The sequence below is a fragment of the Sus scrofa genome, chromosome 2 (assembly GCF_000003025.6).
Source record: "Sus scrofa isolate TJ Tabasco breed Duroc chromosome 2, Sscrofa11.1, whole genome shotgun sequence".
Taxonomy (NCBI): domain Eukaryota; kingdom Metazoa; phylum Chordata; class Mammalia; order Artiodactyla; family Suidae; genus Sus; species Sus scrofa.
The window spans coordinates 29800594-29827027 of record NC_010444.4 but is presented as its reverse complement, the minus strand read 5'-3'; the positions used below and the strand labels follow the sequence as shown (position 1 = coordinate 29827027).

Here is a 26434-nt window from a genome sequence, read left to right as displayed (position 1 = left end):
TTGACTTGATATCTCTCTACACCCAAAATAGGCAAATTCACTCCATCCTAAACCTTCCTCTTCCCTCAATCTTCTCTATAGAAACTTCATCCTATCCTTTGCTCAGGCCCCAAATCTTGCATCCTCTCTGTCCATCCACTTCCCCACATCCACTCTGTCAGCTCCTATCACCTATTCTCCTTTCCCAGATCCATCCGTTCATTCTTACCATCCCTATCAATACCACCTTGGCACAAGGAACCCCAGCTTTCTGCCTAAAAATTGTTGTATGCATCCAGCTGGTCACCCCTCCCCCACTTCACCCTTCCCCCAACCCCGACCCTGGCTGCACCGAGAAATGAAAATACTTCTTTTAAGCTATAAAAGAAGATTATAGGTTAGGTTATAGCAACCCCCTCCAAAGGCTTCCCATCTCACTCATAGCAAAAGCCAAGATTCTCACAACGGCCTTAATGACCTCCCAGTATCAGTTCCCTGTCCCACTTCCCACCATTAACCTCATTGCTTACCTCTCTCCCGCTTGTTCCTTCTTTCCAGCCACATGGGCCTCCATGCTGGTCCTCAGGCTCATCAGGTATCCTCCCACCTCAGCGCATCGGCTCTTGCTGCTCCCTCTGTGTGGGACCCTCTTCCTCCAGGTGTCTCTGTCTAGTTTGCTCCCTCGTTTCAAGGGTCACTCAAAAGAGGTCCCCTCTCCAATCATTCTGTGTAAAATTGTAGCCATGGTCACACATCTCTCTCCCCTTCCATCCCAGCCCTTACTATATTGCTTATCTTGCTTTATATTTTTTTCCTAGCATTCATTTTATTTCTAGGTTTGTAGCATCTTAGGGTTAATAGGGATCTTCAAACCTTCTAAATTGAAACTCCCTCATTTACCAAATAAGGACACTGGAACCTGGTGCAAGTAGGTGACTTGTCCAAGTTAGTGGCAGATCAGGACTACATATCAGGTCTTTGGACTGTCCAGTTAGGCACTCACATTCTCGCCAATGTGAAGTCTCTGAGGTTGCTTTATATTTTTATGCATCAATTACCTCCACCCTATTTATTATAAATGAATTTATTTATATCTCCCAACTAGAGAATAAGTTCCAGTTGAAACTCTGTTTTGTTCACTCATTTAGTCCCAGAACCCAGACTGAGGTCTCTTATGTGGGACATGAACACAACATTTCTTAGATAATTAATATCCATCACCCTTCAAGATTTCTGTCACCCTCAACTTTCCTTTGCAAGATCATGCCAGTGTTTAGGGTGGAGCATGAGACTCAGACCTGACTAATGATGTCATTTCATATCACTCCTTCCACACACCCCCAAAGGTACCCCAAAAGTGGGCTGGATCAAGGATGATCATGCAACTCAGAGCAGATGAGATGCAGTGAAATTTTCTCCAATTTGTGGAGAAAGAATGCTATTTCTCTTTCCCAGGGACCACACCTGCTGTGGCAATTTGATCCCTGCGAGGAGAGTCTGTGAAGCCTCAGAGGTGTGTTGGTGGGGAAGAGCCACCCATTTTGAGGACACGACTCCATTGACCCTGACCTACTCATCACTCAGAGTCTTTCCTCTTTGCCCCTGTGCTCTTACTGAGGCTTCCCATTTCCACCATCAAGAACCGTGATGATATTCCAGTCTGGAACACGGACAGCAAATAGGTTTCAGGTCATCTCCAACTCCAATTAACATGGGGTGATAAATGGGAGCTTAATGTGGAGAAAGATACAGAAGCTGTGAACAGCTCGGAGGGAAAATGTGCCCTGGCGGACTAGTCATGTCTGAAATGAGCACGAGAGTGGGGAATGGTGCATGTTAGCACAGAGTTTCTCCGCAAATAAAACGGAAAAATGAGATGAGGCATGGATACGCTTTCGTGGGTAAAGTATGAAAATTGAGCTAATTTCAGGAACAGAATCCTAATTAAATATGAACATGATGAAGGAACACAAAAACTAAAAGTGTGATTAGATTGAGGGGAAATTCAGGGATGGCGTCTGGCAGGTAAAACATGAGTGGAAGCCAGAAGTACAAACGACTCGCAGGCTGGTTTATCTGGAGCAGAGGGGACATGTCAAGGAGAAACGTGAGATAAGGCTGGACGTGTTCCACCAGGGACAGCATAATTGACGAGGGCCTTGAGTGCTGGACTGCAAGGGGTGGATTGGATGCAGGCAGCCATAGGGAGGCTCTGTAGGGTCTTGAGCAGGTGAGGCTGTAATAAGATCGATGTTTGAGGCAGATTATTCTGTCAGTTGAATCCAGGATGAATTGAAGCCGTGGGAATTGGCAAGGGGGAGGCTGGTTAGCATCTCGGGGCAGCGAGTCAAGGAAATACACTCTGGAAAATGTCTTAAGCAGGCCTGTCATGAGTCGGACCACAGACTCCTTAGCTCTGTCCAAACCTGTGTCGTGGACTTGTTTAGAAAAGTTTCAGAACCTCCTTAGAGCTATCAGAGGAAGTGACCTGAGCACTCGTGGAGGGTCCCTCAATTCATGTCGCTTGACAGTGTGAGCAAGGGGATTCTGAAGCAGCTGTTAAAGATTCTGGTGTGGAAGGAATTTTGTGCATTTTGTTATTGTGTCACCACAACTCAGTAGGCTCTCCCGAAGTTTCCACTGAATCATGTAAAGGGAGGACTTGTTAATTATGTAATTTCACTCGCATAATTGTAGGATATGTACTTAGGTCAGCCACAGTAAGGGTGTGGAGCATAAATGAAATGGCAGAGTCCAGCCTGGTAAAAAAACAAAGCAAAGCATGGTGGGGACTGTGGATTTACTGTGGAGAATGGGAGGCCATTTTCCAGAAAAGCAGTGCATACTTAGCTTTTACTGGCAGTTTCCATCCTTAAAATGTGGGCTAACTACTTCATATTTTTAAAGAGAAGCCCTCTAAGTTTTATGTATTATTTCCAAATGTCTAAATGATCATATCTAAATCTTAGGTTCCCAGGCTAGGGGTTGAAACAGAGCTTAGCTGCTGGCCTACGACACAGCCACAGCAACGTGGGATCAGAGCCACCTGAGTGACCTACACCACAGCTCACAGCAACACCAGATCCTTAACCCACTGAGCGAGGACGGGGATCGAACCTGCATCCTCATGGATGCTAGTTGGGTTTGCTAACCACTGAGCCACGGTGGGAACTCCTCTCTAATTCATTTTTTTTTTAAATTGGTTGAATCCTCCATTTAGATCCCTCAACTCAGAAACTGCACATGTGGGTTTAATCTCTAATACTGAGTCTAGCCTTTGATTCAAGTTATGTATAACTTGAGTCCTTCAGGTAGTTCCCAGTAAAGGGTAAGCACTCAAGTGACTTGTTAAATGGCAAACTCGAAGTATGTTTTTAATTCAGTTACTTCTTATAGGTCTGGCTTATTATCACAGCTGCTCAATGACACTTTCTAAGCAAGCTCCTTTGAACACTCTTGTAGAAATCCTTGATTATTCAAGGATTATATAATTATTCAGAAACATCACCTTCAATTTCTCTTAATCGCTGCCATCTACTGACCTGCCAACACTTTCCCTTTTTTTTTTGTTTTGTTTTTTTTTTTTGTTTTGTTTTGTTTTTTGTCTTTTGTCTTTTTAAGGCTGTACCCATGACATATGGAGGTTTCCAGGCTAGGGGTCAAATCCGAGCTGTACCTGCAGGCCTAAGCCACAGCCACAACAATGCAGGATTCAAGCCGCATCTGCGACTTACACCACAGCTCACAGCAATGCCAGATCCTTAACCCACTGAGCAAGGCCAGGGACCGAACCTGTGTCTTCATGGATGCTAGTCAGCTTTGTTTCCACTGAGCCATGATGGGAAATACTGACACTTACCTGTTAAGCAAAATTTTAGCGCCAGACATCATTTCCTTTAACCAAACTCTTGTCTAGAAGATGAGATTCGAAGCAGGCAGACTGGGATAAAACCTGGCCTTTCCCTCCATAATGATAAGCAAGGGATCCAACAACATGCAGCTTCCATTTCACTATCTGTCAGATGAAAATAATAAGGATAACACATTAATATAGCTCTGGCTCAATTCCAGGCACTGTTTTAATGGCCATACTTGTATTACATTGTTTCATATTCACAATAACGCTAAGCTATGATTTTCTTCATTCTTCAGATGAGAAGACTGAGACACAAAAAGTTTAGGTAATATTTCTTTGGGCCATGATAATAATAGATGCAAAGCAGTTGTGATGTTTACAAAACACATTTATAGGTATTGGTTATTTCCTCCCTTTTCCCCGGTTTTATTGAGAAATAATTGACACATAGCATTGTATTAATTTTATCTGTGCAACATGATGATTTGATATATTAGAAAATGGTTATCACAGTAAGTTTAGTTAACATCCATCACTCACAGTTAATTTTTTTTTCTTATGATGAATAGTTTTAAGATCTGCCACTCTCTTAGCAATTTTCAAAGATAATAATATTAAAATTAAAAATATTAATTATAGTCACCATGCTGTACATTACATCCCCAGAACATATTCATCTTATAGATGGAAATTTGTACCTTTGGCCACCTTCACCCATTATTATTTTTATTAGCAGTATGATGGAGAGAAAAAGTGGCTTTTAAAAAATCACAACTACTGCAGCCGCTTCTGCTCCTGTGGATGTGGCATGCTTCCTTTCTTGAAAGGGCTATTTAGGAAAATGATGGAAAGTCTCAGGGTCTAAATGTTGAAGCTTCTGAGAGATGATTTGCAAGATGCATCCAGGCAAAGAATGATGCCAACCATTATGCAAATGAGTGGAAAGGTTTGGAGGGTCCAGAGGAGCTGAGTGGAGGGACTGAGGGGCCAGAATAAAGGAAGGAGAAGGAGAGGGAGAGGAGAGGAGCAAAGAAGAGCAGCCTGCAAGAGACGGAAGAACAAGGAGACAGTGAGCTTGCCCTCAGCAGGACAGGTGGGAGGACAGCAATTCCTGGGAAATCAGACCATAAGCACACTCACCTCTGTGACTGCTGACACTTGATTGGTTGTCCTTGCAAAAGCTGCTTCAGGGAAGCAGAGGAAGTGGTCTGTGTCCCGTGGGCAGATGAGGAGCAGGGAGAGTAATAACTAACACCCACAGAGCTTTTCCTAGGGCTTTCTGCTTGCTTAATGCCAACCACAACTTTTGAGGAGGTGTTCTATTAGCCCATTTTACAGATGGGGAAACTAAGACAGAGTGGATAAGGGAATTGCCCAAAGTTAACCAGCTACAAGGGGCACCATATTTTATGTGCTCAACTTCTATGTTATCCTGAAAGAAGAGTCAAACAGCAAGAGAGGAGATACTTGTGAAAATGTGGATTCAAAGAAAGGAGACACATAAGCTGGTACAACCACACGTAAGCTGGTACAACCACAGTGGAGGTACCTTAGAAAACTATACACAGAACTACCATATGACCCAGCAGCGCCACTTTTGGGCATATATCCAGACAAAACTTTCCTTAAAAAAGACACAAGCACCCACATGCTCACTGCAGCACTCTTCACAATAGCCAAGACATGGAAACAACCCAAATGTCCACCAACAGATGATTGGATTAGGAAGATGTGGTATATATACACAATGGAATACTACTCGGCCATAAAAAAGAACAAAATAATGCCATTTGCAGCAACATGGATGGAAATAGAGACTCTCATACTGAGTGAAGTAAGTCAGAAAGAGAAAGACAGATACAACATGATATCACTTATATCTGGAATCTAATATACAGCATCAACGAAACTTTCCACAGAAAAGAAAATCATGGACTTGGAGAATAGACTTGTGGTTGCCAAGGGGGAGGGAGAGGGAGTGGGATGGATTGGGTGTTTGGGGTTAATGGATGCAAACTATTGCTTTTGGAATGGATTAGCAATGAGATCCTGCTATGTAGCACTCGGAACTATGTCTAGTCACTTATGATGGGGCATGATAATGGGAGAAAAAAAGAGTGTATACATGTATGTGTAACTGGGTCACCATACTGTAGAGTAGAAAAAAAAATTGTATTGGGGAAATAACAATTTAAAAAATTAAAAAAAAAAAAAAAAGGAGACAGCAAGAGTGAAAGTGACTCAGAGACATGTAATCCCTCTGAGAATCTCCAGGGACATTGGATGGATCAGGAATCTCTGGTTACTGGTTTCCCACTGAGGTGGAGGCTTGAACCATTTTAATTTAAACGTTAAAACAAGATGATCAGCTTGTGCTGATTTGGGGGTGGTACTCTGATTATTTTCAAGATTCAAAAAGGTTGGAAAGTGACTACAGATCATCATTCTAAATAAGTTCAGATGTTAGCCTTGTCCTCACCACTTGCCCTGTGCTGATTGATCATTAATACATCCAGGTAGGAGTTCCAGTTGTTGGCTCAGCAGGTTAAGGATCTGAAATTGCCTCTGTGAGGATGCAGGTTCGATCCCTGGCCTCACTCAGTGGGTTAAGGAATGGATTAGCAATGAGATCCTGCTGTATAGCACCAGGAACTATATCTAGTCACTTCTGATAGAGCATGATAATGTGACAAAAGAGAATGTATACAGGTATGTGTGATTGGTTCACCTTGCTGTACAGTAGAAAATTGACAGAACATTGTAAACCAGCTATAATGGAAAAAATACAAATCATAATTAAAAAAAAAAAAAAAAAAGATCTGGCATTGCTGTGGCTGTGGCCTAGGCCTCAGCTGCAGCTCTGATTCAACCTCTGGTCTGAGACCTTCCATATGCCACAGGCGTGGCTGTAAAACAAACCAATGTGTGTGTGTGTGTGTGTGTGTGTGTGTACACACACATATAGATATAGATATAGATATAGATATCAGGTAATACACCCAAGTAGTGATTGCTGCTTCCCTAAGTGTGGGGTGGGAAGAAGGTACTAACACCACAGAAGCCTCCTATGCACCAGAATAGACTTTGCTTAAAGGATGTTCTGAACAAGGAAGGGAAGAGTTCATTTTGTTAAGCAGACGCCTATGAACTGCTTTCAAAGACACAGCTAATACCTAGATCTAAAAGGAGAAAATGGTAGAGCATTCATTAGGGAGGCTTCGATTTTATCTGATCATGGGAGAAAAGAGAGACAAAACTATTACATTGTTTTGAACTTGGTTGATTTGTGTAACACACACTGCTTATGTTCTTAAGGAGACAAAGATCCACATGATGGATACTTTTTTCATATTGATTTGGTAAGCAGGGGGCATTTCAATTACCTTTAAGAAATGATTTAACTTACAACAGTGGAAAAAAAAATCTTTGAATGAAAATGCTATCCATCAAAGGCAAAAAAGTTAAGGCTTGTCATAGAGGGAAAGGAGACAAGCATGATCAAAATGCAATGTATTTAACCCTTAAAGAGATCAGGCAATCCAGGATGTGTTGTCTAACTTCTCTTTTTTTTTTTTGCTAGTAATCCACTGAGCAAGTGCTGAAAGCTTATTTTTTACTGATGACCCATTATCAATTTTGCCAGCATAAAAGCAGACTCTTTTTTTTTTCTTTCCTGCTGCGTCTGGTCTTGTTTCCCAGGTATGACAGTGGAAACTGGTGCGCAAAGAAGGCTCACCCATGAATGATGAGTTCCTTGCAATATTGAACATCAAGGGTTACTTTCCAAATCCCCTTTTCTTTCATCAGGAGTTCATTGCATTTGCACTTAGCATACACTTTGCATCTGCATTTTCTGTCCTGGAAATTATACTCATGAAGCAACTACAAGAGGCAGCTGAGCTGAGGGATTGGCATATGTAGGGAGTATTTACAGAGAATCAAATCAGGTGACCTCAAAAAAGATGAGCTTCTTTTAGGAGGAATTCTGTTAGACTGATTGTGAGGGGCTGAACTCTAGGCAGAAGGGAGGAAAGAGACTCAAAGTGAGAAAAAGGCACTTATGGAAGCTCAGAATTAAACAAAGTAGTCTTTTTGAGTATTAAGAAACAAAAACAATGGATCCAGAGCCATGGAATGGTGCCCAGTGGCCCCAAATGCTCATTTGCTTTTAAGGTTGTTTGGGCTTTAATTAGTGAAGCCTTGCCCAGAGGGATTAAAAATCTTGAACTTTGAGAAAGAACAATTTTGCAGGGCCAAATGGGAAGAAGGCTGAGTGGATGCAGATGGCAGTGCAGAGCTCTCAGTTTGTTTAGTCAAGGATTAGAACTCTAAGCTCTAAGGCGGGGCTGGTAGTTTTATTTAAAAGAAAAGTTCAGACCACTTTATGCTGCTGTAAGCATGAGATCAAACTTCCCATGAAGAAACTTACAGAAATGATGTTTCTCTTTTCATTGTTTTAATCCTGTTGCATTTATCAAGAATCAGTAGCTCATTTTTTCCTCCACACTCAGTGTCCAGAAGCATATTGAATGTCATACGGTTTCTCCAAAATGCAAGCTATTTTGTGTCTGAGCCCTCTGCATAAAACACCCTTCTCTGTTCTTACCTGGTAATGTCCTGTGCATCCTTCATAATTTTGTTCCTGCATACCCTTTTCTCTTTGAACGGTCCCTGAATTTTGTGTCTTTTTCTTAAATTTATTTCTGTGGTTACACTTACCATGTTGTGTTGCAATTATTTGGTACATAGAATACATGCAAAAGAGGAGTTCCTGCTGTGGCTCAGGGGAAATGAATCTGACTAGCATTCATGAGGACGCAGGTTCGATCCCTGGCCTCACTCAGTGGGTTAAGGATCCAGTGTTGCCATGAGCTGTGGTGTAGGTTGCAGACGCGGCTCGGACCCCAAGTTGCTGTGGCTGTGGTGTAGGCCAACTGCTACAGTTTTGATTCGACCCCTAGCCTGGGAACCTCCATATGCTGTGGGTGCAGCCCTAAACAACAAACAAACAAAAAGAATACATGCAAAAGAATGCATGCAGCACATATGTACATTTTAAGTAATAATAATAATTAAAAAAAAAAGTTTAGGTACCATACCAACAGCTCAAGAAAGAGAATGTTATCAGTAACTTGAAATTTCGTTCATGACTCACCCATCCCTCTGCCTGCTTACCCTGCAGAGGCAATTGCTGAAGAAGAATTATATATTTTTATTTTATCACATATGTACGTATCTTTAAACAACATATGGTTGAGTGTTGCTTATTTTGAACCTAATATAAAGAGAATTATTTATGTTTTTAGGATTCATCAATTTTGTTGAAGGAAATTTGCATTCTTAATGGGGTAAAAATTGGTTTTTGGAGTACAGAAAATTCTTACTCTTTTAATGTATAAAGCAAACATTACATACAGTATATAAATATACTGTTTGTCTATGGTATTAAAATGTTATAGGAACCATTAGGGAAAAAAAAATGTCTACAAATACTTCTTAGGGGGTTGATAATGAAAAAAACATTGAGAACCACTCTGTGGTTCATATATTTTTACTGCTGTAGAGTATTTCATTAGATGATTAGCCCATAATTTATCTATTATAATGTTGATGTATTTTTTTTTTTAATTAAAACAGTGCTGTGCCTACAAATTCAGTAACTTAGATGAAATGGACCAGTTCCTTGAAAGACACAATATCCTAAAACTCACATAAGAAGAAACAGACAGTTTTGGAGTTCCCATTGTGGCTCAGCAGGTTAAGAACTCAACTAGTATCCTTGAAGATGTGGATTTGATCCCTGGCCTTATTCAGTGGGTTAAAGATCCAGCATGGCCACAAGCTCTGGTGTAGGTCACAGATGAAGCTTGGATCTGGCATTGCTGTGGCTGTGGTATATGCCAGCAGCTGCAGCTCTAATTTGACCCCTAATCTGGGAACTTCCATATGCTACATGTGCAGACCTAAAAAGAAAAAGAAAAAGAAAAAGAAGACGAAACAGACAATTTGATAACCTATATCTATTAAATAAATTGAATCAATTATTATAACCTTCCAAAACAGAAAACACCATGCCCAGATGGAGTTGTTGATGAATTCTACCAAACAATCAAGGGAGAAATTATACCAGTTATCTACAATCTCTTATAGAAGACAGAAACAGAAGGACTATTTCCTAACTTATTCTATGAGGCCAGCATTACTGGCATTTGGCTCAATACCAATACCAGACAAAGACAGTAAAAGAAAAGAAAACTATGGACCGATAAACCCATGACATAGATGCAAAAAAATCCTCAACAAAATATTAACAAGTCAAATCTAACTACATGTGGAAGAATTTTACGCCACAGCCAAGGTGGGATTTATCCCAGCTATATAAGACTGGTTCAATATTAGAAAATTAATTAATGTAACTCATGACATCAACAGACTAAAGAAGAAAAATCACAAGATCATATAAATAGATGAAGAAAAAGCATTTGACAAAACCCGGTATCCATTCTTAAAAAAACTGTCTGCAAACTAGAAATAGAAGGCAACTTCCTCAACTTGATTTTAAAAAGCTACAAAAAATCTACATCTAACATTTTCTTAATAATGAGAAACTTGAAGATTTCTCACTAAGCTCAGAAAAGGTATACAGACTTGGAATGAAGAAATAAAATTATCTTTGTTTGCAGATGACATGATTATCTACATAGAAAATCTAAATGAATTGCCCTAAAACTCCTGGAACTAATAAACAAATATAGTAAGGTTGCAGGATACAAGATACAAAATTCAGTTTTCTAAGCCAGCGATGAAAAAATGGAATTCAAATTTAAAAACACATTACCATGTGCATTAACAACCAAAAAGAAAGAAAGAATTATGTAAATATAAGCCTAACTAAATATGTACAAAAAATCTAAAGAAGAAAACTACAAAATTCTGATGAAAGAAATAAAAGAAAAACAGAGATATTTCATGTTCACGGGTAAGGAGACAATATTGTAAACGTTAATCGTTCTTCCTAACTTGGTCTTCTTTCTTTCTTTCTTTCTTTCTTTCTTTCTTTCTTTCTTTCTTTCTTTCTTTCTTTCTTTTCTTTCTTTCTTTCTTTCTTTCTTTCTTCCTTCCTTTTTTCCTTCCTTCCTTCCTTCCTTTCTTTCTTTTTTAAGGCCCGCACCCATGGCATATGGAAGTTCCCAGGCAAGGAGTCAAATTGGAGCTGTAGCTGCCAGCCTATGCCACAGCCACAGCAATGCCAGATCTAAGCCACATCTGCGACCTACCCCACAGCTCACAGCAATGTCAAATCCTTAACACACTGAGAGAGGCCAGGGATCAGTCCCACTTCCTCGTGGACACCAGTCAGGTTTGTTACCGCTGAGCCACAGGGGAACTCCTAACTTGATATCTAGATTCAATGCAATCCCAATCAAAATTCTAGCAAGTTATTTCATGCATCTAAACATACTGATTCTAAAGTTCATATGAAGAAGCAAAAGATCCAGAATAGCGAACTTGATGTTGAGGTAGAAGACAAAGTCAGAAAATTGATATCCAAAATCTACGGTAATCAAGACAGTATGCTATGGGTAAAAAGAATTGACAAATAGATCAATGGAACAGAATAAAGAGCCCAGAAATAGAACTACAAAAATACGGTCAACCGATATTTTTAAAAGTAGCAAAACAATACAATGGAAGAGATAGTCTTTTCAGCAAGTGATATAGGGCAGTGGAATATTATTTAATGCTGAAAGGAAATGACATGTGCCATGAAAAGACAAGGAGAACCTTAAATGTGTATTACTAAATGGAAGAAATCAATCTAAAAAAAGAGGTATTCTATAAGATTCCAATTAATTGACATTCTGGAAAAGGAAAAACTATGGAGACAGTAAGAGGATCAGTGTTTGCCAGGGGAGGGATGGATAAATAGGTGAAGCACAGGGGATTTGAAGGGCAATGAAACTATTCTATATGATACCACAAAGATGGCTACATTGCACTCTGCATTTCTCAAAACCCATAGAATGTACACCAAAAGTGAGACCTGCTATAAACTGCACTTTTGGTGATAATGATATAATTAATAAAAGTTCATAAATTGAAACAAATTTCCCCTGTGGTGCAGGATGTTGACAGTGGGGGAGGTTGTGTGTGTGTTTGCATGGGATCAGGGAGCATATGGAAATTATACACTTCCTTCCTGCTCAATTTTTTTTGTGAAACTCAAACTACTCTAAAAAAGTTAAGTCTACTCAAAAACAACAGTCTTTCAGTGGACAATCTTGTACAGTACAGCATATGTACATCAGTTAATTTAGAAAATGCCTAGCAAGTGAATTGACTGGTTTTATGGTACATGCATGTCCATATTTCTTAAGGAATACCAAGCTATTCCCCAAAATAAATTGTTTCAGTGTACACTGCCTCCAGGAGTGTGTGAACTCCCCTTACTCAACGTCCTCACCAACACGTGGGATTGTCATATGTTAAAAGCTTGCCATTCTTCTGGATGCCAAATGGAAATTTATTGTGGATTTAATTTATCTTTAGTTGATTTTTTTTCCTTTTTATTTTTTAGGGCCACACCCACGGGATATGGAGGTTCCCAGGCTAAGGGTCAAATCAGAACTACAGCTGCTGGCCTACCTCACAGCCACAGCAATGCCAGATCTGAGTGGCATCTGCAACCTGTACCACAGCTCATGACAACACCGGATCCTTAACCCACTGAGAAAGGCCAAGGATGAAACCTGCATCTTCATGGATACAGTCAGATTTTTTCCACCTTGCCATAATGGGAACTCCTCTTTAGTTGATTATTAATAAGGTGGAGCATTTTCACACGTGTATGCAAATGCACATCTCCTTATCTGTAAAATCTTGATTTATTGCTTTTATCCATTCTTTATTTTGTCTTAATGATTGGTAGGAAGTCCTTTATATTCTGAATACTGATCTTTTGATGCTAATACCTGCTACAAACGTGTTGTTGGTTTTTTCACTTTAAGGCAGTTTTTGATCACCAGAATTTCTTAATTTTTTTTTCCTCTTTGGGCTGTACCTGCGGCATATGGAAGTTCCCAAGTCAAGAGCCAAATTGGAGTTGCAGCTGCAAGCCTACACCACAGCCATAGCAATACCAGATCCCAGCCATAGCTTGATAGATCCTTAACCTGTTGAGTGAGGCCTCACAGACCCTATCTTGTGTTCCTAACCTGCTGGCAACAATGAGAACTCCCAAATTTCTTAATTTTAATATAATTGGATATGTCAATCTTTTCCTTGATTTTTCATATCTGATCATATTTTTAGCACTTTTCCCTCTACTTTCGTTGGGTTTTTCCTATTCTAATTTAAAGGGTTTTTTTGTTTTGTTTTGTTTTTTAAGGGCCTCACCTGTGGCATAAGGAGGTTCTCAAGGTCAAATAGGAACTGTAGCCACCGGCCTATGCCACAGCCACAGTCAGAGCAACAACAGATCCAAGCCACTTCTGCAACCTATGCTGCAGCTTGTGGCAATGCTGGATACTTTAACCCACTGAGCAAGACTAGGGATCAAACCCACATCTTCATAGATACTATTCATGTTCTTAACACACTAAGCCACAATGGGAACTCCATCAAAGGTCTTTTTAAAATTTTATTTTATTTTTATTAGAGCATAGTTGATTTATAGTGCTGTGTCAGTTTCTGCTGTACAGCATAGTGACCCAGTCATACATGTACATGTATATATATGTACATTCTTTTTCTCATACTATCTTCCATCACGTTCTATCCCAAAAGATGGGATATAGTTCCCTGTGCTATACAGTAGGCTAATTCAAAGGTCTTAATTTTCAACCTTACTTCTTTTCTCACGGAGACATTTATAAGGCATTAAGTTCCCCTCTAAGTACTATTTTACTTTTTACATTATTTTTCAGTTACAAGTATTTTAAAATTTCCTTTGTGATTTCTCCTTTTACCCCTGTGCAGCCCCTCTCAACGTATATTTATTTTAATTATCTGTTATTGATTTCTAATATATTGCGTTATAGTTAGGAATGTGGTCTGTATGATATTCTTAGAAATTTGTTAAGCTCTCCTTTAGACCCTAAAATGTAATCTGGGCCCTATGACTACTTGGGGGGAAAAATGATGTGTGTTCTCTAGTGATTGGTGTGGTGTTCCATAACATCTGCTAGATCAAGTTTCTTAATTTTACCGTACAAATCTTCCATATTTTATTCCTTGAAAGCATGAGCTATCAATTACTCAGAAAAATGTGCTAAATATCTCCTAGTCTGATGGCGATATGTCCATTTTTCTTTTCAGCTTTGTTGATATTTGCTACATACATTTCAATAAGTTATTAGGTGCATACAATTTAGAATTATGTTATGGTCTCCATTTCACTGTTGCTTTTTGCCTTACAGTCTATTCCGTATAATGTTCATATAATGACACCATCTTTCTTTTTGCCAGTATTTGCCTGGAGTATCACTCAGGCTTTGATTAGGAAAACAGAAACCTCCTTAAATATCTAAACAGAGGGAATTTAATTCAGGAAGTGGGTTGCACACATAATAGAAAATCTGAGGAACCCAATAGAGCCTATGAGACCGCTTGGAGATTAGCAAAAGTAAGCTGCTGCCACACCAAAAATAGGAAGCAAAGGGGAGATATAATGATATCAGAAACAGAGGTCATGGCCATTGAGCAGAATTGGAACCACAGTGACCAAGAGGGGGCTATAGCAATGGGGGAGATATCCCCAGTGCTGGAGAGCGTCTTGAGAGAGTAGGGAAGAAACTCCTAGCCACTGACTTCTGTTGTCACTCCAAAATCAGCTCTCATTGACCACAGACAGAAACCAGCCGGCCAAGGGAAGGCAGTTACTGGCCATCAGCATTACTTTGATTTGACCAGCAGAAGCCCCTTTTCACTTAGCTTCTGGATCTTTTTGACGTGCCCTCATCATCTTTGCACACAGGCTTATTTTATGACACAAAAGATGTTCCAGGGAGTTCCCATCATGGTGCAGCGGAAATGAATCAGACTAGGAACCATGAGGTTGGGGTTTGATCCCTGGCCGTGTTCAGTGGGTTAAGGATCCGGTGTTGCCATGAGCTGTGGTGTAGGTTGCAGATGGGGCTCGGATCTGGCGTTGCTGTGGCTGTGGTGTAGGCCGGCAGCTGTAGCTCCAATTAGACCCCTCGCCTGGGAACCTCCGTATGCCACAGGTGTGGCCCTAAAAAGACAAGAAGACAAAAAAATAAAAAATAAAAAAAATAAAAAAATAAAGATGTTCCAGGTTCATCTTGTTCTTCCCCTGCAGCCCTCCAGAGAGATCTTCCCCAGCCTGCTCTGACTCTGGCACCTTAAGCAGGTGGTTCATCCTGAGCAGTGCTCGCCTGAACCACTTGGACCTGATACCTCTTGGTTCCCCAGAGCAGGAGAGCAAGGCCATGAGTTTGAGAGAAATGGCCTGGGACCTTTTCAAACTTTATCCCAATGTTTTAGGTCTGGCTCCTGTGACCTGCATAGAGATGGATTCTGTTTTTGAGTTCAATCTAATCATTAAATCTCTTAACTAGACTGTTTATTTCTTTTTTTTATTGATTTGGATCACTAATACATTTAGATTAAATTCTGCCAAATTATAGTACTTTCTATTTGTCCCTCCCTCCCTTTTCAGTTTGTTTCTTATTTGCTTTGTTCCTTTCTTGCTTTTGTTTACACTGAGTTAGTATTTATCCCTTTCCCTTATTCCATTTTGTTTTCCTTTCTGCTAGTTTGGATATTAGATTTTCTACCTCTATCCTTTTAGGAATTGCCCTCACATTTTTAATGTGCATCTTGAGTTTAGCAAGACTTAAAAATGAAGTTCTTCCTTTTCTTTTTTGCTTTTTTTAGGGCTGCACTCGTGGCATACGGAGGTTCCTAGACTAGGGGTCCAATTGGAGCTACAGCTGCCAGCCTACACCATAGCCACAGCAACATCAGATCCTTAACCCATTGAGTGAGGTCAGGGATCAAACCTGCAACCTCATGGTTCCTAGTCAGATTTGTTTCCACTGTGCCATGACAGGAACTCCAGTTCTTCCTTTTCCACTTCTTTTTCCATCTTCCCTCCTCTTCTTTCTCTTTCTTTCTTCTTTCCTTCCTGCTTCCTCTCTTTTCCTGCCTTTTCTTTCCCTTCACTTTTCAAGCAATTTGGTCCTAAATCTATAAGGTGGTCCTAACTAGGTAGGTGTCCCACTGGGGTGGAGGCAGCAGAGCTCAAGGTGATAAAGACAGAACCTCCATGGGTAGACAGGGGTGGCCCCACGTGCTGTGACAACCCATGTGGGAAGGAGGGTCTCTGTAGGATGGTTTCCTGCAATAAAGTCTTGCAACCTAATCAGAATGAGTAGCGCAACCCTACAAACCCTGCAAACTTGCTTGCTTTTAAATGTCAAGGTCATGAAAGTCGGGAGTGGGGAGTGATTAAATTTGACTAAAGAGTCGTGACATCTAAATGCAGCCCACAATTCTGAACAGAATCCTTTTGCTATAAAGGATATTATTAGGACAATTGGAAAGACTGGGATAGAGGATTAGATGTGTAATCTATCGATGTTAATCTTCTGATTCTTATAGGTAATTGTGGCTATGAGGAGCAGGTTCTTGTTTATATGAAACACATACTCAATTCAGGGGTAATAAGGTATCTGGCCTGCTACTTACTCAGGGGAAAATGTTTTTTATAGTGACCTTATAGCTGTTCTGTAAATTTGAAAATGAAATTTTGCTTGAAGATATTTTTACCCCCTTTGATCATTTTTGAGAGAGCTTAGATGGCTAATTCTATTCATATTCTTCTTGATTTAAATATTCCTATGCATGGTTTTCATTATATCTTCTCTTTTTCAGCCCAACAGATTAAACATTATCATTACTTTATATATACAACAAGATTTCTTTAGATTTTTTCATATATTTGTGTTTTCTCTGCTATTGGTTACTTCTGATATCACAGACCTTCCTTCTGAGATTATTTCCAGCATTTCTCCAAAGAGGACATACAGATGGTCAGTAGGCACAGGGAAAAATGCTCAACATCATTAATTATTAGAGAAGTGCAAATCAAAACCACAATGAGGTACCACCTCACACTGGTCAGAATGGCCATCATTAATAAGCCTGTAAATAACAAATGCTGAGAGGGTGGGAATGTAAACTGGTACAACCACTGTGGAAAACAGTATGGAGTTACCTCAGAAAACTATATATAGAACTACCATATGATCCAGCAATCCCACTCTTAGGCATATATCCGGACAAAACTATAATTCAGAAAGATATATGCATCCATATGTTCATTGCAGCACTATTCACAATAGCCAAGGCATGGAAACAACCTAAATGCCCATTGACAGATGAATGGATTAAGAAGATGTGTTACATATACACAATGGAATACTACTCGGTCATAAAAAAGAAATAATGCCATTTGCAGCAAATTGAATTCAACTAGAGATTCTCACAATAAGTGAAGTAAGTCAGAAAGAGAAAGACAAATACTATATGTGGAATCTAAAATACTGCACAAATTAACCTATCTACAATGCAGAAACAGACTCACAGACATAGAGAACAGAATTGTGGTCACCAAAAGGGATTGGGGGAAGGAGTGGGATGGATTGGGAGTTTGGTATTAGTGGATGCAAACTATTATATTTAGAATGGACAAGCAATAAAGTCCTACTGCATAGCATGGGGAACTATATCCAGTCTCTTGGGATAGACCATAGTGGAAGATACTATCAGAAAAGGAATGTATGTGTTGGGGGGGTGGGGGCTGCGTTACTTTGCTGTACAGAAGAAATTGGCAAAACATTGTAAATCAACTATATTTTTTAAAAAAGTGATTTAAAAAAGTCAAGTCCTTTAAACCCTCCTCCTCCTATCCTCCTCCCATTTTCCAGACCAGGAATCCTCTCACACAGAATGATAGTTTGAAAAGGAAAAGGAGCCCAGTAAACACCAAGACTGAATTTTTCCATCACTCTAAAGTGGTAGGGTCTGGAAATAAGACTTGATTTGATTTAAAGAAACCAAAATACTGCCCTAGGCGTTAAGAAAAATAAGACATTTCCTCACTTTTAGCATGAGGTAATTTCTTCTACTTTGATCTTCTACAGTAATGTGAATCAAAGAATCTAGAGGAAATAATAATAACAGATTAATGAACTGGGGAGACAAGATACCTAGTATGAGAGAGACGTGAGGAAAAAGCATTTTCACTCAAAACCATCAGGAGCTATCATACTCCCTTCTGCAATTTCTCCCAAATTCCTAAGGTGCTGATGGTTTATTTACACAAAGAAGACTTAAACAAAAGCTTTTGCCAACAAGACTCTAAGTTTTTTGACATCCCTTGGCTCTAGAGAGTAAAACAAAAAATGTAGATTACTTAATAGATTAGTAAAGTACATCATAGGGCCTTTAATTGAGAGGAGACGATAGAACACAGAGGAAGCACACTGACCATGAGTCAGGTCTCCTTGGCTTCAAATTCAAACTCAGTTACTTGCTAGAAATATGACCTTAGGTGAACCTTATCTAAGCTCAATTTTTATTCTAAAAAATGGAAAAACAATAGAAATGGCTTTGGTATGAGGAGATCCTAAGCTAATTTGTGTGAAGTGATTATTATAGAAAGGATTGTGGGGATTCAGAGAATCTTTCAAAGTAGGAGTTGTAGAGAGGTAGGCTCTAACCAGAGCCTCAAAAATGGTGACTATGGAAAAAAAAAAAAAAAAAACAAAAAACCTAAGAAACTTCTCACATGGATGCATTCATCTTCCTGATTCCAGAGGGGTTAGCAGAGCTCCTAAAGCCACTTTGGGTTTCAACTTCCATCCTCATTCGTGGAGGAAACACAAAGTGATACTTAGAGTCTCAGACTCTGGATTCATTGCCTGGGATTAAATCATAGAATCATAGGTCTGCCAGGCTTATGACCTACGTTAAAAAAAAAATGAAACCTCGTTTTTTTTAATCTGAAAATTGAGGGAGCACTTACTTTATAGTGTTATTGAGAGGATTCAGTGAAACAACCAATGCAAGTGTATAATATATAGTAACTATTCAATATATATTAATTTCAAACTCTCATTCTTATTAACATTATCATTTTTCCCTAATGTTTCCTTCTCAAGTCCTCACTCTCTAGAGTATTAACATACTTACTTTATCTGCTTTCCTCATCCATCCTTTGCCTAGGTGGAAGGGCACATTCCCTGATTAAAGGGGTACATCCTGTGAAGATTGACTTTGAAGGCAAGTCCACAATAGATGGAGAGACAATGCATTCTTGTTCAGAGCAGCCACCAACAGTGATGACAACAGCCATCAATGGGCTGGGGTCAAAGATCAGCAGTCCCTCTGTCACTCCATTCTTCTTCTGGCTCCCAGTGGAGTTCATAGGAAATCAATCTCAAATCTCAAATCCAATCAAGTCCCATCCACACAGGCCCAAGCCAAGGACACCAAATGAGCAAATTCACAAGGCAAAACAAAGCCTTCACTCAGTCTTCTGAGAGGTAAAGTTTACCATTCCTTTGGTGGCTGTGAAAACACAGTGCAGTCACCAGCCAGGTGGGAGACATTGGGGGAATCAGTGATTCAAAACTGGAGGATAGTGATTAGGGATTAGTTAATGATGGAAACCCTGGACACTCTCGGGAAACACCAAAATAAGAGCAGGCAGTACATCTTCAGGTGGGTCGTTCAGGAAGCATAAAACACTGAGCCAAATGTGAGCACAGAGGGTGTTTTTGACAAAGCCCCTTTCTTGTCTCTGACTCATGAAAAACAGGAGTATCATCTCCCTTGGAAACCATTAGTGTAGTGGATGCCCTTCCTACCCTCCTCAGGGCATGTGCATGACATTTGTCCTGGATGCAGCTGGAATCCATCCTTTATGGTGCATTATATCCCTTGATGCCATTGTCTGCTGGGGGATTGTCCAGATACTGAAAGTGTGCAAGCAATACTTTTCAATTACTGTACATACATTCTGACACTCTGGGCGGCCTTCTTCAATTTGCTACACAATCTGTCTTGATAATATCCACAAAGCAGGCATCTTGAGCATGTGGACAAAGTAACTTCTCTCTTTTGTTGCCTAAGAATCCTTTTGTAGGCTCAAATCTCTAAACAAGCTATGCAGATTAGTACATGGGAGAAGCCTGAGTGGTCTTCACTAAAAGAGGGTGGGGATGGAAATGGAGAAATGTGGACAGGACCAAGGTGAGGAGTTTCAGCCAGCAGATGTTCTTCTCAAGGGAAGGATGTGTCCAGATCAATAAAACCCAGCCATCACATCAGCATAAATGTGGTTCATTCAGCACACCCACCGATGGTCTGCTAGGTATGCCTGGTGCCCCATTTCCCCTTACTGTGCTTGGTTAATTTGTCTTGGGGAACAATCACACTATGAAAGCTAACTATTGCCAAACACTGTGCTCAATATTTTAAGTATATGACCTCATTTCATGCTCCCAGTAATCATATGAGGTTGATGCAGTTGTCTCAATTTTGCAGATGAGAAAATCAACATGCAGGCTTAAGGAATTTGGTAGGAGCTAGGATTCAAACACAGGCTTGTGAGAATCAAAATCCCATGCTTTCTACCACTTGCTATCTCGGTTTCTCGAAATATAAAATCTGTTCTCTTCTCTCTGCTGCAGCTTGTTCCTCAACAGCTGAGGCTGTCACAAAGAGCCTTAGAAGAACAGAGGCAGAAGATTTAGTCACTTTTTATAGTTCTTTGGATACATGACGATATACAATTTTATTGTTACATTTCTATAAACTTATATTAAGACAAAGTTATTTCCCCCTCTTCTGTCCTATCCCATGCATCATCATCAGAGGAGCCTGGTCACTTCTCTGCTTGGAAATCTCCCAATGCCTCTTGATTATCCTTGGGGGCCATGGTTACTCTTGGGTGTCCAAAGCTGGCCATGCCCTACTTTCCCAGGCTGACTTCCTAGTGCTGTAGTCCCCAGCCCTAGGGTTTCAACTCTGCCCTGTGGCTCTCTAGAGCTGCCAAGATTTTAGACAACAGCAGTTCTGCTCGCAATATTCTGTGGGTCTGCAAAGAATCTCACTTCAAGAAGAATTCAGAGGTTTTACAAAGTTTGAAAAGTACTTCTCAGGGAGTTCCTATTGTGACTCAGCAGTAATGAACCTGACTGGTATCCATGAGGATACTAGTATCTACCCTTCACTGGGTTAAAGGATCTGATGTTGCTGTGAATTGTGGTGTCACAGACACGACTCAGACCCCACATGGCTGTGGTTGTAGTGTAGGCTGGTGGCTACAGCTGTGATTTGACCCCTAGCCTGGGAATTTCCATATGACCTGGGTATGGCCCTAAAAAGACAAGAAAAAGAAAAAAGAAAGAAAGGAAGGAAGGAAGGAAGAAGGGAAGGGAGGAAAAGAAAAGAAAAGAAAAGAGAAAAGAACTGTATTACACTAACCCAACCACACCCCAGATCATTCACCTGAATAAGTGACTCTCCTTACTCTACACCTCTGTTCAAGCTTCTACTTCTCCTGAACTTCTCTCCCTTCCAACACTGTCCTTTGATGTCTTTCAAGTCCTTTGAGCTCCAGTTGCTATATCACTGCCTCAATGTCCTTCCATAGCTCTTTGTATACACTGCTCTTGCAAACCTTGCCACATCCAACCTTGCAGCATGGTTAGTTGTGCTGATCTCATCTTGTCTCTCCCACTGGACTCCAATGTCCTACCCTAGGATTGAGCAGGCAGAGACCACATCTGTATTTCCCTTCCATCTGTGTGTTCCCTCAAAATCCACTGTTATGTACTGATCATGTCAGACAATTAATAAATATGTGGTGATTTGAACTTAACTGATATTGATAATTAGGTATCATTTTAAGCAGTGAGTCTGGTAAATGGATTGGCGAATACCATTTTCAGTTCTTGAAAATTTTATGGTTTAATTATGTGCCCTTCCCCCATTCAAAGATACGTTGCAATCTTAACCCCCAGGTCCTCAGAATGTGACCTTATTTGGACAAAGAATATTAAGTTAAAATGAGGTCATTAGGATGAGCCTTAATTCGATATGACTGATGTCCTTCTGAAAAGGGGATATTTGGGAACAGAGATGACACACAAAGAAGGAAGATGATGTGAAGACATTGGGAGAAGAGGGCCATCTACAAGCCAAGCAGAGAAACCTGGAACAGATCTTTCCTTCACACCCCTCGGAAGGAACCAACCCTGATGACACCTCGGTTTTGAATTCTGGCATCTTGATCTGTGGGAAAAATTTCTGTTTAAGCAGCCCAGGGCATGGTACTTTGTTATGGTATCCTTAGCAAACCAATATAAAAGCCAAATGTTGCAGGGATCAACGAAAGCTTTTGGTGCCTGCCTTCATAGAGATTTCCAGCTCTCAGTGGTTAGGCAGTAAGTGCTATATTCACGTTCTTCCTTTGAATGAGCCAGGCAGAGGTGTGTGTGTGTGTGTTACAGATACCTTTGGGATATATCTTTCTTCAACTGGAGGTCTACTGAGGATCAGGCATGGATAGGATCATGCTAGGATATAGCATGAACTCATTCATGGCTTTAGTTTTATCTCTAAGTTTCTAAATTCCTTAAGCACAAAAATGATGACTTTCATTTTTCTTGTATCCTCAGTAGCATCTCTCTATCTATATGGACATGGTGTGAATGCTGAAATAGCAGTAATTCTACACTTCCTCTGAATTCCGCTGTGTGATGTCCCTCCCTTCTGGACCTCATCACTTTCTAAATCTTCTTAGTTTCATGTGCATGCATGTTTCATCTTTCTTTCCAGACTATAAACTTTTCGAGGTAGAGTCCATAGATGAACAATACCCAGTACTCAGTAATAAATACATATTGAATGATGACTAGATAAGCAGGGAAGGGAGTGAAGAGAAGGAAGCAGTGGCTAGACATCTACTCTTTGAAATAATTGAGAGGAAAACTTAGTCCAAAAAGGAAAAGGGGGCGGATTATCATTCTTTGGCTCTTGATTTAAATACATGATGCTGAGGTATGCCTGGGGCTCATTTATAATTATTTACAACCTGCAATGTCAGAATCTAATGGATAGAATCTAAAGATGCATGAGGGAACCTATGGAATATTAATTTTGGCTGTCATTGACTACGATGATAAATAATAATAAATAATAATAATAGCTAATGTTTATTGATCTCTTCCTATGGACCAGCTACTATACTAAGAGTTTATACACATAATTTTACTTAATCCTCCTTAAAACCATATAAAATAGATGATACCATTATCACTAAAATATAGCTTCAAGAGATGTTAAGTAAAAAACTCAAGGTCTCAAGACAGGAACTAGTGGAGCTGGGATTCCAATCCAGTTGGTACAACGCCAGATCCTAAGCTCATGACCTTTGCTACAAAGACTCATTTATAAAACGTCCTTGCCAGAAGCAGCCAAAAGCTCTAGTCCTGTTTGCAAGGTTGTCTTTTGTGACAAAAATTATGAAAAAACTCCGGTTTCACAATGCATATTGTTTTGTTTTATAATGTATACCCTTTCCTGTATATCCACTTGTCTCTAATTAAAGAAAGGTGAGCAGAGATTTTGATGGAGACACACAGGCAGCTTTGAACACCAAATATTTCATGTACAGTTTGGTTTTTCATATTTACCAGTGGTCAATAAATGCTGATTTAATTGAATGCATTCATTTTTATGAAATAACCAAGAATTATTTCTGGATGCCAGGCTTTGGATGCTGTGCTCCTCATGATGATTGAAAGCAAAAGACCAGAACCATCATCATAACAGAGATTAGAATCTGTGTGAGTAGAGGGAAAGAGGAGTAACTTTGTATTATAGCTTATAAAGTGGCCCTTGCAAACATTTTAAGGCTTTTAGTTTAGAAGTCAATGCATTCCTTTTTTTTCTTCCCTAGAATTTTATTTGTTTATTCAGCAAATGTTTTGTGAGTACCAGACACTGTTATGCACCCCTAGGGATACAGGGTGAGCAAGACAGGTTCTCTGTGCTCACTGAGCTTACATTCTAGAGGGAGAGACAAGTATATAAACAACAGGTGGCTGTAGTCGGGTGTAACGGGGGAGATGACGGCAGAAATAAGGTGCTATGGGAGCACATGGGGTAACTTACACAGGCCTAGGAGGCCAAGGAAGTCTTTGTAAATTCTAGAATCTTTGGGTAACTTTTTTGAAGAATGAAATTTTTTTAGATAAAAATTAAATATTACTTCATAAAGCCTATGACTATTAAAGATACTTTTATTAAGCTTGAAAGATGGCAGAAGGTCTTCAAAATGTTCTCTTAGGAGTTCCCGGCCTCTTAGGAGTTCCTGTCGTGGCTCAGTGGTTAATGAATCTGACTAGGAACCACGGGGTTGTGGGTCTGATCCCTGGCTTCGCTCAGTGGGTTAAGGATCCAGCGTTGCCGTGAGCTGTGGTGTAGGTTGAAGACGTGGCTCAGATCCCACATTGCTGTGGCTCTGGTGTAGGCCAGCAGCTACAGCTCCAATTAGACCCCTAGCCTGGGAACCTCCATGTGCCACAGGTGCAACCCTAGAAAAGACAAAAAGACAAAAACAAACAAACAATGTTCTCTTGACCAAATGGCTAGTGATCCAACTAGGATAGAGACCACCTCTTGGAGGTTCAAATCAATAGAAGTCTCACCACCTGAGGAGGGATTGTGGTGGAAGCATCCTCTTTCTCATCCAAAGGGAAGTTTGCTGAGTCCAGAAATGCTGAAGGCTGGAAGAGGGCGTTATTGTGTTTCTAAATCTGGCCTAAATGACTCCCACCAGATAGCCTGTTAATTGTCGATTTAATGGCCTTTTGTGTCACATTGTCTGTGGATGTGTATCTCTCCTAATCACACCTCCCAGAAACTGGAGTTACCTGATGAGAGTGCTTCCATATCAACTTTTCCATCCTTGGATGCAATTTCAGAATAGTTCTCCATCAGAAAAAGCAGCGGGATTCTATTAGAACATCTATTATCTAATACAGAAACATAGTTCCTTCACCACAGAATCTTCTTCACAAATGCTGAGTGTTTCAATAGTATTACAACCATATAGTTGAGGGCAATTTAGAGCCTATTTTTAAAACAGTATATTGGATTCATCACCAATGCATAGATCCAGCTTTCTGTGTGTTGAGATGCCACCTAGTGGACTGTATTCCCTGCAAAAAGGAAAACAAATCCTTTATGAATTACGATCTAGCATTTTCTTCCTAAAATTTGAGGTTCAAGGAACAAATCTTCTTAACTAGGGGAAACTCTAAATTTTAAAGTGTAACATCATATATTCAGCATGGGTTCACCTTGGAAGGGATCCAATTTGGAATTCCCTTTAAACATTCTACCAAGGGAGATTTAAAGGAGAGTATCAGAAAGTATCAGCATCAAAGGATTGGTTTTGAGTTATCACAGGTGGTAGTGGAAAGACTGAGAAATAATGCAAACTAAAAGTAGCCTGTTTTACCTAAGGTGATTAAGATTTGGAGCAAATAGAAAAACTAGACTTCATAATTCAAAGTAGATAACAAATTTAGATATATAATGATTCGCAACTTCTTACAGGATTAGGCATCTTTAATGTACCTCAGGGTTCATTGAAGGCTGATGTTCAAAGAATATTTCCTGACTATCTATTACAGCACTAAGCCAAGGGCTGAGGTAGAATAGTGAGCAAAACTAAACAGGAAGCAGAAAGACACTCCTTCAGAACATTGTGGATTTTGCCTCTTAATTTTACAGCATTATGTCACTATTTCACCCATATTTTCTTAGGTGTAATCCTAACGGAATTGATTGTTCTGTTACTAAAGGCCAAAGAGAACTCTAAGATGATGTGAGCTCACTGACTTTCCAGAATTCCAGGACTCTTAGGAGAATTGTATGTAGCATCTATGGCAGTAAGCTTGTTCAAGCAGTTTGATCTTTCCTTTGACTGAAGATCAATCTGACCATTTGCTACTGTGGGCTTTGGGAGAATTCTTCATACTCACCTGGGGTTGGCTGAGAGTTGCTCACCTTTCACAGAGTGCTGAGATCATTTCCATAAGGCCTGGGTATCAAGCTGTTAAAAGGACAATGAAAAGGACCAGCGTCCACCAAACTGAAAATTCAGTGCACATCTTTTTTTTTTTTTTTTTTTTTTTTTTTTTTTTTGTCTTTTTAGGGCGGCACTCGCGGCATATGGAGGTCTAATCAGAGCTGTTGTTGCTGGCCTACGCCAAAGCCACAGCAATGCCAGATCCGAGCCGCATCTGTGATCTACACCACAGCCATGGTAATGCCGGATCCTTAACCCACTGAGCGAGGTCAGGGATCGAATCCGAAACTTCATGGTTCCTAGTCGGATTTGTTTCTGTTGCTCCATGATGGGAACTCCTCAGTGCACATCTTAATTCAGATGACTCTCCAGGATTATGTGAATGAAGGGGGTTGGGAGAACTGAGGGGGCTGAGTGGAACATCTTGCTCTTCTATCACTTTGGTGGAAGCAGTAATTGCTCTT

General features: G+C 40.1%; 1 long non-coding RNA gene across 1 annotated transcript; it reads right to left on the bottom strand.

Moving 5' to 3' along the window:
• Positions 338-26068, bottom strand: LOC102163715. The gene is made up of 4 exons (XR_301708.3): positions 24808-26068; positions 19055-20591; positions 3839-3994; positions 338-704 (listed from the first exon to the last, which is right to left on the bottom strand). It is a non-coding gene; the product is annotated as an uncharacterized LOC102163715 (long non-coding RNA).